This window comes from Calypte anna, chromosome 1 (assembly GCF_003957555.1).
Source record: "Calypte anna isolate BGI_N300 chromosome 1, bCalAnn1_v1.p, whole genome shotgun sequence".
Classification (NCBI taxonomy): Eukaryota; Metazoa; Chordata; class Aves; order Apodiformes; family Trochilidae; genus Calypte; species Calypte anna.
Window position 1 is genome coordinate 130,412,363 of NC_044244.1, and position 11,319 is coordinate 130,423,681.

An 11,319-nucleotide genomic window follows, 5' to 3' on the forward strand; every position below is an offset into this window, starting at 1 on the left:
TCAATTTTTTTCAGGCTCTCTGTAAGTCTCTTCCAAAGAAGGAATGAGTCTAGGGTGGTTTACCCATCTGCTTTTTCTACTTGCTAAGTTGTAGCACCTTCTTCATATGCAGGTTGACATGACTGCATGATCCTGGTCTTGTTCCTTGACAATGATAAATCCATCTTTCATTTTTGTCCTTTTGGTTTTCCTCATGGCATGGACACCCTTATTCACTGACCTTATTCAAGTGTCTGGATTGGTTCAACCTCTTGAAGAGGAAAAAAAAAAAGTCTGTAAAGCAAAGCAGTGTTTCTTGAGGAGAAGAGGAGTGAACAAGAGTCACAGACAGATGTCTAGGAGAGTGCATAGAGAAACATCTCGTGTAACGGCGTGAAAACGCCCCGTGGCTTTCTTTTCTCCCTAGCTGCCTGCACATTTGCCATACAACTAAAGTGCTTTGTCTCCCTCCCCACTATCATGGAATAAAATAGAGTACAGGTCCAAGAGATGGAGTTATTTAAAACATCTGAGCCCTAAAGTTAAGCTTACTCTTGCCTGATTTGAAAACCATATTTTTCAGGAAAAAATGGAGAATGTTCCATTCTTATAACACAGATAGGAGGCAAGAGGAATAACTGCTTCCATGTCTTTAGCTTTCCTTGTCTGATGAAGAAGCATGAGCCAGAGACCAGAGACTCCATGAACAGATCCAGAAAGATAAACTATTCTTTTATAATAGACTATCCTCTGGCTTTAGCATATGGCCAGGATATCACACAGAATAACAGTTTCTTATTATAGATTAAGAACAGCACTGAGCCAACTGCAGTTTCAAATCCATCTGCCCATACAAAAATAGTTTGTCACTGGGATCTTCCTTCTAATGCTGAGTTATTTCTGCCCACAAACCCTTTCTCCCCACATGACTTAGGAAACAATGGACTCTTTAAAAAACATAATTAATGAGGGCTAGAGAGCTCCTCCTGCCCAGTGTCCCTACACTGGCCTTGGATTAAGAAAGAGGCTCACTGGTCTCCCAGGTTGTGTTGGGATAACTTTATAAGATGTAATTCCATTGTGCTTCTTCAGTGTTCTGTGAATATCCATATGCAGTCTTTCTCCTGTAATCAGATATGTCAGAGCAGACTGTAGAATCTGTGCAGAGCTCCTTGTAGTCTGTGTTCTGCATCACTGCAGTGATCTGTGGCTTCCTCAAGTTCAACATCCTCTTGGCCATCTCCTACTTTCCTGTTTTTCCCTATCCAAGACTTCTGTTTTTAAGAAAAAACCCCACCTTTATGCTAGCTTTTTGTAATGTTATTTTTCCACCTCCCCATCTAATTACTTTTTGCTCCTGTGTATTTTAGTCTATTATTTTGCCTAGCTTCACTGTTATTCTTCTCAGTTAGATGACTTTTTTACTGAATTATTTTTTTTACATAATAATAAAAAAATCCACCATCTTTTCAATCTTGTTTAATCCATTTCAGCTCAGAATTAACCATATTTTCTTCCAACAGAAACAGCAGTTTTTCTACAGTTTATATACTTGAAATATTCCTTTCCTAAGTTACCTGATGAAACTATTACTCTTAGTTGAAAAAGGAGACAAGGAGGTGGGATTAGGCAGTGTAACAGGAATAGTTTGTTGCATTTTTAATTCAACACTACAGATCAGGCACTGCACTGCAGCATTATTCCCAAAACTCACTGCAGCCCAGCCCTCATTTCCCTTGTTTTAGATGTGTATTGGTGTAATTCCACACAAGTCTATGAAGCTGCACCAAAAAAATTTTGGGATGAGAAAGTATCGAACTAAGGCTATATTAGTTTTATTTTTGGCAAACCAAATCTTATTCTAACCCAATTCAAAGCATTTAGTATTGTTTCTAGTCCTTCTCCTAAATGTGTCTCTTCAGTTTAGACTGTGCTGCTGAAGTACCAGAAGCTCAGAAGCTGGATACCTTGTACAGAGCTCAACCACTTCTGTGCTCTTGCTTTTTTATTTTTTGTTTTTTTTAGTGAAAGCTGCTATTGTACAACAGTCACAGAATAGAGATGGGCAAAAATGCTCTATAAAGCTGAAGTCTGCATGAAGGTTTTTTTTTTACTCATAGCTAAGGAACTAGTGGAAGACTGAGATGGAAATAAAATACCACACTAACTAATCGGTTAACTGACTGCCTAAATCATAGCTGGTGGTCACCCATTAACTCAAGAGTACCTCTTAAAAAATCCTCAGACTTTCAAAAAGAAGCCAACAACAGATGAATCACAGGCTCAGAGTGCTTTTTCTTAATAAAATAATTGTCCAGATCCATATTATGGATGCATCAAAGAAAGTTGTGATTTATGTTTTCCATTAGCTTTTGAAATGCTTCTTGGGCAGTGACAAGAAAAATTGTGAGTAAATAAATACAAATTGCTGCAGACTGTATTTTGCTGTAATAGTGATTTACTTTAAGTTAAATTCCTTTGCTCTGCAGGAGGCATAAGAAAGCATCAAAGCTGATTACAACGATACTCCTTCAGGTAGAAGGTGGCTCCTGGACCCCACAGTGGCAGAGCATGTCCCTATGTAGCTCCTCTCAAGAGAGATGCAAGCAATACATGTTTTCAGAAAGAAACCCAGAGGATGTAGAAATTTTTTTTTTTAATTAATTTTTTTCATGTTCTTCCTGGTTGAAAGCATTCAGGCCTTTCTAACTGCAACCACATTTAGCAGGGTCTATAGGCTTTTTTATGTGTGAACAGTTTCACTAACCCAGAGACAGTGAGTACATACTCCCTGCAGTTACCTATGTTTAAAAATGTAAGGGAAAAGGTGAGAGAGCAATTTTATTCCCACAAATGTGAGCAAATAAGCAGTCTTTAGATTTGTGTGGGTGATTCTCAGTGCGTCAGTACTGAGGCACACGTTAGTTAATTCATTTAATGTAAGGATTTATGTAATCTAAAGAGTGGATTGGAGAAATTTGCCACTGAGAAACTTCCAGAGTAAAACCAGCTGAAAATGTACTTAGATACATGCATACATGACAAATATTAGGCTTAACTCAAGAACAAAGGTACCTCCTGAGTCTGAAGGCCATAGCAGAGATCTGGATTCCTGGCTTTCAGGAGGCTCCAGTCCCATGATTTCTGGAGTGCTGTAGTCTCCTGATTGAGTTTTAAGTGAGGTCAAGGGGAGCCATATACTTAGGAAAAAATAAGTTAAAGCAAAGCATGAATAAGCCAATGTCTTCACCTCAAAACTTGTTGAAGTGGATCCTCCACAGAATCAGAGAGCAGCTGGGGTAGGAGGCTACCCCTGGAGCTCAGCTAATCCAACCCACCTTGCCCAATCAGAGGAGGCACCTGGACCAGGCTGCCCAAAACAATGTCCAGGAAGGTTTTGAATATCTGGACACTCCACAACCTCTCTGGGCAACCTGTTCCAGTGTGTGAACCAGAGAAGATACCTCTTAGGTTATATAAAGGTTTTGAAAAACACGTCCAAGCTTTCTCCACAAGGGTGATATAAGGAGGTTTGTGGCTCTTCTCTTAATAATTCAGAGTACTCAGAATCATCTTCTATAAACTCAGTTTACCTTTACTGGCGATATTACAACAATTTTGACCAGCTTCACAGTGTTTTCTATCAAACCCTCAAAACCTTTTGCTGTGTATCTAGCCAACTAGTAATTTTTCAGACTCTCATCTTTCTTCTTTGTGATTAAATACACATAATAATGTGTATTTGCCAGATTTGCCAGAATAAGAAGTGACCTATTACTAATCTGAACAAAAGCTAACAAAGACATTCCTTAAACAGAGAGCATAAAGTACAGGAGACCTGTAAATGTCAATCTGCTGCAAAATGAAGACAAGTACATCCAGCAAGATATATACTCTTACCTATTTGTTTTAATAAGAGGTCTGAAAGAGTGATACAAAGCATATGCTTTTCATCTGGGTTCTTACAGTCCCTGTAAGCTTTTTTCCCTTCATTTTTCTTCCTTTTGTGGACTTTCTCAGCACGAGGCAGCTCGGTCTCTGCCTCACTAGCTGCTGTGCTTGTGCTCTGTCAAGGGAGCACTCTATTCCAGTATCTTCCCAGCCTGACTCCAGCTCTGTTTCATTTTTGACTTCCTCTTTGTGTCTCCAAGCACTCCTCCTAAGGCTATCTACATGTTCTGGTTGCTTAGAAACAATTCTGAATGGCTACATAGGATTTAGGAAAACTTTTCTTCAATAATTCTCTCACCTCCATTCTCATAGTGGAGTACTGTTTTAAGTACTGACAAGTCATTATTTTTACCTTTCATTCTTATTATCGTTCACAGGATTCTTAGGTAATTCTCTGTTCTTACAAACACCATGCTTACTTAATCTTACTCTCCTTTTCTTTCATCTTTATCCTCCAGTGTAACTTCTAGTGCCACAATTCTGTAATGATTTTCTTACGCAGTGCAACTGAAAAAAATCATCACAGCCAGAGCCCTGGAATTAGGCTTTGTCTGGAGGTACAATGCAAAACCACAAAAAGATTATACTGCTGGAAATACCACAAGAGCATAAATAAGGCTTGCTCCCTTCATCCATGATAACCTGATGCTGCTGTATAATAAGGAGAAACTGCAGGACCCTCCCTGTCTCTTCTACAGCTTCTTCATACAAGAAACCTGCTGAGGTCTTACTTTATTAATATCTGGATGTAGAAAGATTAAAGGCTAAAATAGGTAGCAGATCCATTGTTCAAGCCAAAATTAGGGCAAAAAACCCCAAGTTCTTTGCCCTTCCAGTGAATTAACTGGCCAAAGCATAAGTCACCAGTAACTTTCTACTTACACTTTGTTTTTTGTGAGCACCAGATGTTTGCTGTATTGATAATCAATACTTTGATGTGGAATATCAAATACTTTGATATATGGGATCCTATTAAATTCCTGGGTAGAGTTAATATAATTTAATGAACACCAAATTAGAGCAATACAAGTAATTGTTTTTCTTAGAGGTATTTTATAGTACTACAGAAACAAAGGCACTGTGTTAGCTGAGGATTCAAAATGCTCAGAAGTCATGTTTTGAACACTTAAAAAATTTTGTTTGAAAAATGAAGCTGTTAGTGCTAAAACCAGGAGCATGTTTGGAGCTGCTCAGTATGACTGCAGAGATGATATCTCAGCCTGGAGGCACCTATGGCTTCAAGTGAAGAGACAACACAGTGAACAGTCACAAAGGTTCTCCTAGACATCACTTATGCCCCCACATTTTCCATCCTGCAAGTTCTGCTTCCATAATCTAAAAGCAACTCATGTGACTGTTGTCTCCCTGGGAAGTTATTTGGACCTTGAACTGCAGTGAAAGAGCAGGGAACAGACCAGCCCTTGATACAGGAGGGATGCCCTTCATCCTGCCACCTGAACATTTATATTTGAGAAGATCTGAAGAATCCTTATTTCTACCACTCTCTAAATCATTTTATAGTTGCATCCTACCCCTGTCTTGAAAGTAGTGTTTCTAATGCTGGATATCTAATACAGTCAAAGTTTGCTGAGTGGCATAAATTCATCCTTTCAAATAGGTCCATAGGCCCCAGTTTGGAAGTGGTGAGCTCTTGAATAGATCTGAGAAGGCTCAATGGACCTTGTGTTAGTTTGGCCTAGTCCTGTGATCCTCTGCTTCTCTTACTTTTTTCTCTAACATTTAAAAAAGCAGCCCAATGCTTACATCTCTGTGTCCTATATGCTGGGGAAGGAAGGAAAGGGAGGGAGAACCATTTACTTCATTGCCTTTATTCCCATGAGAACAACTAATCACGTGGGAGTAGAACAACAAGTTCTGCTAGGCACAGAGAATCTGCTTATGAGACATCTCTGCATACTCTCGAGGTTTCATTAGCTTTAAATGGATTTTTTCCACTCCTCCAGATCATTGTTATTTCAAAACCAAATTTATTCAAACTAGGGAAAGACACATCTCAAGTATGCCAACTTCAAGCTCAAGCACAAAATGCACTGTATGTATTTTTTTTGAAAACAATTCAATGCTTAAAATATGCATCAGTTGCAAGAATGGGTTTATGGTAAACTCTTTCTTTTCCCCCTGTAGGGAATGCTAATAATTATTATAATTTCTGTCATACTTCCAAGCTACTGTCGAACCTGAAATTGTTAGGGAGAAATAATTTTTCTGTACTGACTGTCTTGCAAAAATAACCAGTTCTGTGTTTGTTATGAGATCATCTAAGGAGAGAGTAACACAATAGCTACACCCAATGGTAACTTCATTAACTGCTATTTTTCTAAAGAAAACAGCTGGGATTTTTCTTACCAGGGACTTACCAGCAAGGTCAATAATAAACACTTAGGTCAGTTTCAGCAGCTGCTTTGTCATAAAGATAAATTTAGTTTTTAGTGGTTACACAGAGAATTATCTTTCATAATTCAAATTTTCATTGCAATTTATCTTTTAATACACATCAGTATTGTTCTTTTGTCTTGTTTCTTATCTTCTCCAAATAGTGATCTTGGTGTACAATTGTGCCACATATTCTCTTCCTTATTGAGTTCTCATGTTTGATATTTCTACCTCATAGCATAACAAAAGTTACAAACAACAAGAAAAGCTGTTACATTCTTGATTTGCAAAGAAATATGAAAGTGGTGTTCTAATGTGCACAAAAGCCTACTCTAGGTCTATAGAATATCCTGCTAGCCTCTGAGCCTACACGTGCCAAGAAAGAAGTGTTTCAGAAGCAAATGCTTAGCTTCTGAATGTGAGTAGAAAGTGATTTTTCTCATTGAGAAGTTAGAAAATTTTCATGAAAGTTTAAAATTTCTATTTTAATTTAAGAAGAATGAAAGAACATCTTTTATACTTGTTCCATAAATGCATGATTTTGCCTTGAATAGAAATATATTTGGATGCTTTGTTATTAGTTAAAGCAGGTAAAAAGAATTGAGGAAAAACATATTCTGAAGCTCTAGAGTATACAGTGCATGTGATATAATTTAATTTTAGCACCATGAATTGAATATCACAGCAAGAACTGACAAACAGGAAGAAATAAAACAATAGACTTGCCAAAATGCCTCTGTGGCCTTCATTCTCTGGCTTTTTTTCTTTCGTGTTTGTACCATGTCTCATTTAAGTTTGACGCATAATTTTTGCCTCAAAAAAAAAGTGGCAGCAGTTCAGTTTTCAGTGAAGTTTAATTACTGGAAATGTAAGAGAAATTCCTTAAAAAACGTATAAATTAAAGGTAAGAATTAATAGATCCTATTTTCCTTATAGCACCTGAACTTAGATTTTTATAGTGTATTGATATGTTTTCAATATGTATTTCCCAACTGGTGTAAGGAACAGTGATTCATGGGCTCCAGTATGATTTCAAATTTACAGCTTTCCATCAAACTAAATGTGTAATTTCTTCCAGCCCCCTGCTACCCTGAGCAGTTCTGTTGCATGACAAATTGCTTACAATTTACAAAAAATAACTGATGTTCCTTCTACTTATGAACTTATGGTACTTATGAAAAGCTGATCCCCCTCTGGGGTGCTAAAACTCCAAGGTTTTAAAAAGTACACAGGCAGAGAACATACAAGGGGATGTTTGTTTTGGGATCAGTGATGAGAGAGGAGGGAAGAACTCTATCCATAAAAGAGCCATCTTCATCCATTGAAGAAAACTTCCATCCCCAGCTCAAGGTCCAAATTTATGTACTGCCTTCACCCAAAACCCACAAATTGCTGTCCTAGCAATTTTCAGTTTTAGCAGAAAGGGAAAAAACTAAAAATGCCAAATTTCTTCTCACATTTCATTGCTCTATAAAGAGCCAAGTCAGATGCCAATAAAACCAAAATGGCACAGAATGAGTGGGAACAAGTCACTGCTCAAATGTGCCAGCATGTTGTCAGCTTTACCTCGACAGACTCAGAAGGGTAGCAAAGCCACTACTAAAATTATGTGGGTTTTTATCCCCTAATCTTCATCACTGCTTATGGAAATGGGATACTGACACTGATCCAAGGCATTCACTCAAGTCTGTCTCGCAGAGCATTTTTCCATGACAAACTTATCATTTTTGTTGAAAGGTTGGTACTGTTCTTCAGTGTCACAGCTGGAAGTTCAGCACAGTTGAAAATTCATCAGGTGGAAAATTAGTCTCCAAAGTTAACTGCTCATTAGAAAAAGTGCTTCTAGTGAGAACATTGTAGACTGGATTGTCCAACCCTGGGTAAGGGCCTTCCAGATGACATCTCTCAATCAAAGGTCTGCTTAAACTAGTTGTGCTGACTGCAGTTTGCTTAAAGGATGGTTAAAGGTTTCTGGGAGGACTGCAGAGTATCTATTGCTGGAATATACAGTTCAGAATACTTGATGACAGGCAAAGTTGCAAATATGACAGGTTTTCACCAGAAATCCCTGTTGGAGAGTGAAAAACAGAGCAAACAGAGTTTTAATTTGCCTGCATACAGTGAAGCATTTGTCACACTTAAAGATCAGTGCAAAGGCAGGTTCTGCCCAAGAGAATGGGGTCAGCAGGAACCTTGCCATGGGTTGTTGCTCTTCACAGAGCAAAATCTGCATGAGCAAAAGAAGCAGCCTGGTTCTGCTGAGCGTGTGTGTGTTTCACATGTGAGGAACAGTTCTTCTTCACCACGTTTTTCATTCAGCAAGAAAAATAGGAAGATCTATGGTTAGACTGATGATGCTTTTATGCCTCTGTCTTAAATTCAGAGAAGTCAGAGATTACCCTGTCACTGACCTTGCAAGCACAACTTAGCTTCAGACACTTTCCAATTCTCAGTACTGGAACTCATGGGAGGAAAAAAAAAAGAAGAAATAAAATTAAAAGCACATTTTTCAAGGGTAGGTGACAGTTTTTATTTAAGTTCATCCATACAGGATGATAACTCACTTCCCAATAAAGATGCTGATGCCTAAATAGAAAGATGACTTCAACATCCAAAAGAACAAAAAGGACTCTGAGCTCAACCCGTAGAGGTTTTCCAACAAAGACACATTAATGCCAAATTCATGTCATGGGTCTTTTCCTACCATAATCAATTAACCCATAGAAGCACTGCATTTAAGAAGTTAGGCATGACAAACCAAAATGTCCCATTCCTGCAGTTAGTGAGGACAAAGGAAGAATTACCACTGACTCAAACTGAGTCAGGAATTCTCTGACTCATCAAGTTTATGTATCAGGTTGTATATGCAGCTGTAGCATACTGATTGTGACTATCTGTCTGCTTACTCAGGGAGCAAAGCAGCAGCATGAGCAAATGGCAGTCCATGTGAATGCTCTGGTTTTATTTTTTTTTTTCTTGCCTTTATTTCCTTGCCCACCTCCAGCTTCATCCCAAAAACCAAAGGTACCTCCTTTTTTTTTTTTTTCTTCATGTTTTTTGCAAGACTTCCTACTTATTTTGCAAAGGTTTTCAGGACGTAAGCAGTATGCTCTTTTCACTGACACCTACCCAAGGTATTTGAGGGGTTACTGTTGCTGATGTGCCTGGATAGGGAATGACAGGATTTTGGGAATGCCCTATGTGCCCTGCCCCTACCTGCTAGTCACATCCTGAGACCATACCCTTTCTCTTGAGTCACAGCTCCATGGGCATGGAGGTTGCTTTGTGAGCACATGAAGTGACAGTACCCTGAACATCTGACAATTTACAGTGAGGTTTGCACAGCAAGGATCACAATGGACAGGGAGAGAGTGTAAGAGGACAGAAACTACAAGCATGGAAAGTACTGAGATGGGGTTGACATCGTGTGCCTACTGGGGGAAGTGTTTGGGAGGGCTTGCAGGCACACATGGAGAAATTTATATTTTTCCAGGCTATAGCATAGGTTGATTTTGCAGTGCTCCACAATGCTAAATTAACATTTCCTTAGTAAGAACTGTAGTAGGTTAACATTCAGCCATTTAAGTTATTCACTTAAAAGGATAACTAATTCATAGATATCACCACTTCCTTTAGGCTGCCTTCTATCATGAAATGAACATTGCTGGTGCAGTCGATTAAGCAAACTATTTTCTCTGGCTTGTTTTTTGTAAATTTTAAGGTAGTGGTGGGGAAACTGACAAAAAACCTGAGTCAGCCCCACACTCCCCTGCTGGTTGGTTGGTCAGCCTCACTTCATTATTTGCATTAGTGCCTGGGTGCTGCAGGATGTAACACCACATGTTGTCTAGAAAGCAAGAAAACACTCAGAACACATTACTTATAGGCTGCAGCTCCTGGAAAAGTCACCTTCATGCCACGTAACTCACAGGTAGGGGACACTGCACAGTGACCGTAGCTCACCAGGGAACTCTCCAAAATTTCTTGCCCCAAATCCTGCAATATCATGTTGGTATCTACAGGGTGAGATCCTACTCAGGCATAAGTGGGTCATGATCTGTACCCTGATGCTTTCACAGATGAGAAGGACGATTGTGTTCTTGTGATTTGATTTTGTGCATATCACAGAATATGACAAAAGGCCAGTTTTCTCTATGAGGCTACTTTCTCCCTATATTTCTCTTGCAATCAAGGGAAAGTGAAACTGCTGTAGGTGGTTTTAAATGGAGACTCCTGTACCTGATTCATTCAGTCTCCTCTGATTATAACGAGAGCATAGTGAGATTAGCCCCAGAAAGCCAAGAGCTTTTCCAAAGACTTCTTATGCATCCTTTGATGTCTATTACTGAGCTCAACAACTCACTGAGCTGAACATTCATTTTAGAGAGGCATCTGTTTTTGAGTTAAAGACACTACAGATAAGATAATCAGTTGTCTCTGTCTCATTCGGTCACCATTATTTTTCTTTCCACTCCCTGTAGGAAAACAGGATGTGCAAAAATATTTTGAAAAATGGTACCCTGAAGCGCCTGGAGCTAAGGAATGACATTCAGATGTTCAGATGAGATTAATGCACTTCGGACAATGCTGAATACCACTGCTTCTCTTCTTTCATTTTCCTGAAATTTTATTTTCTTTCTGACCCACTAGGAGGCTTTTCCTGATAAGCCAGAGAATCACAAGCAAGTAATATATCCTCTTTCATGAAAAGAGACAAACAGAGAGATTTTGCCCATGTATCTTTGCAGAGATGCTTATAAACATGAACAAAATATCCTAGAGTCTCATAAATGGGGAAAAAAAAAACCAAAAACAACCAAAAAAGAACAATTTAAAATGCCAATAAACTGTTAACATAAATCTCATTATTTGCAGGCCTTCCTAATCTTTGAGCATATGAAGTTGAAAAGACAGCTTCTGGTACAAAACAAGAGGCAAGTTTTATAATTTAAACAGAGAACAACACAAAAGATAAATAAAAATTATCTGAAATCT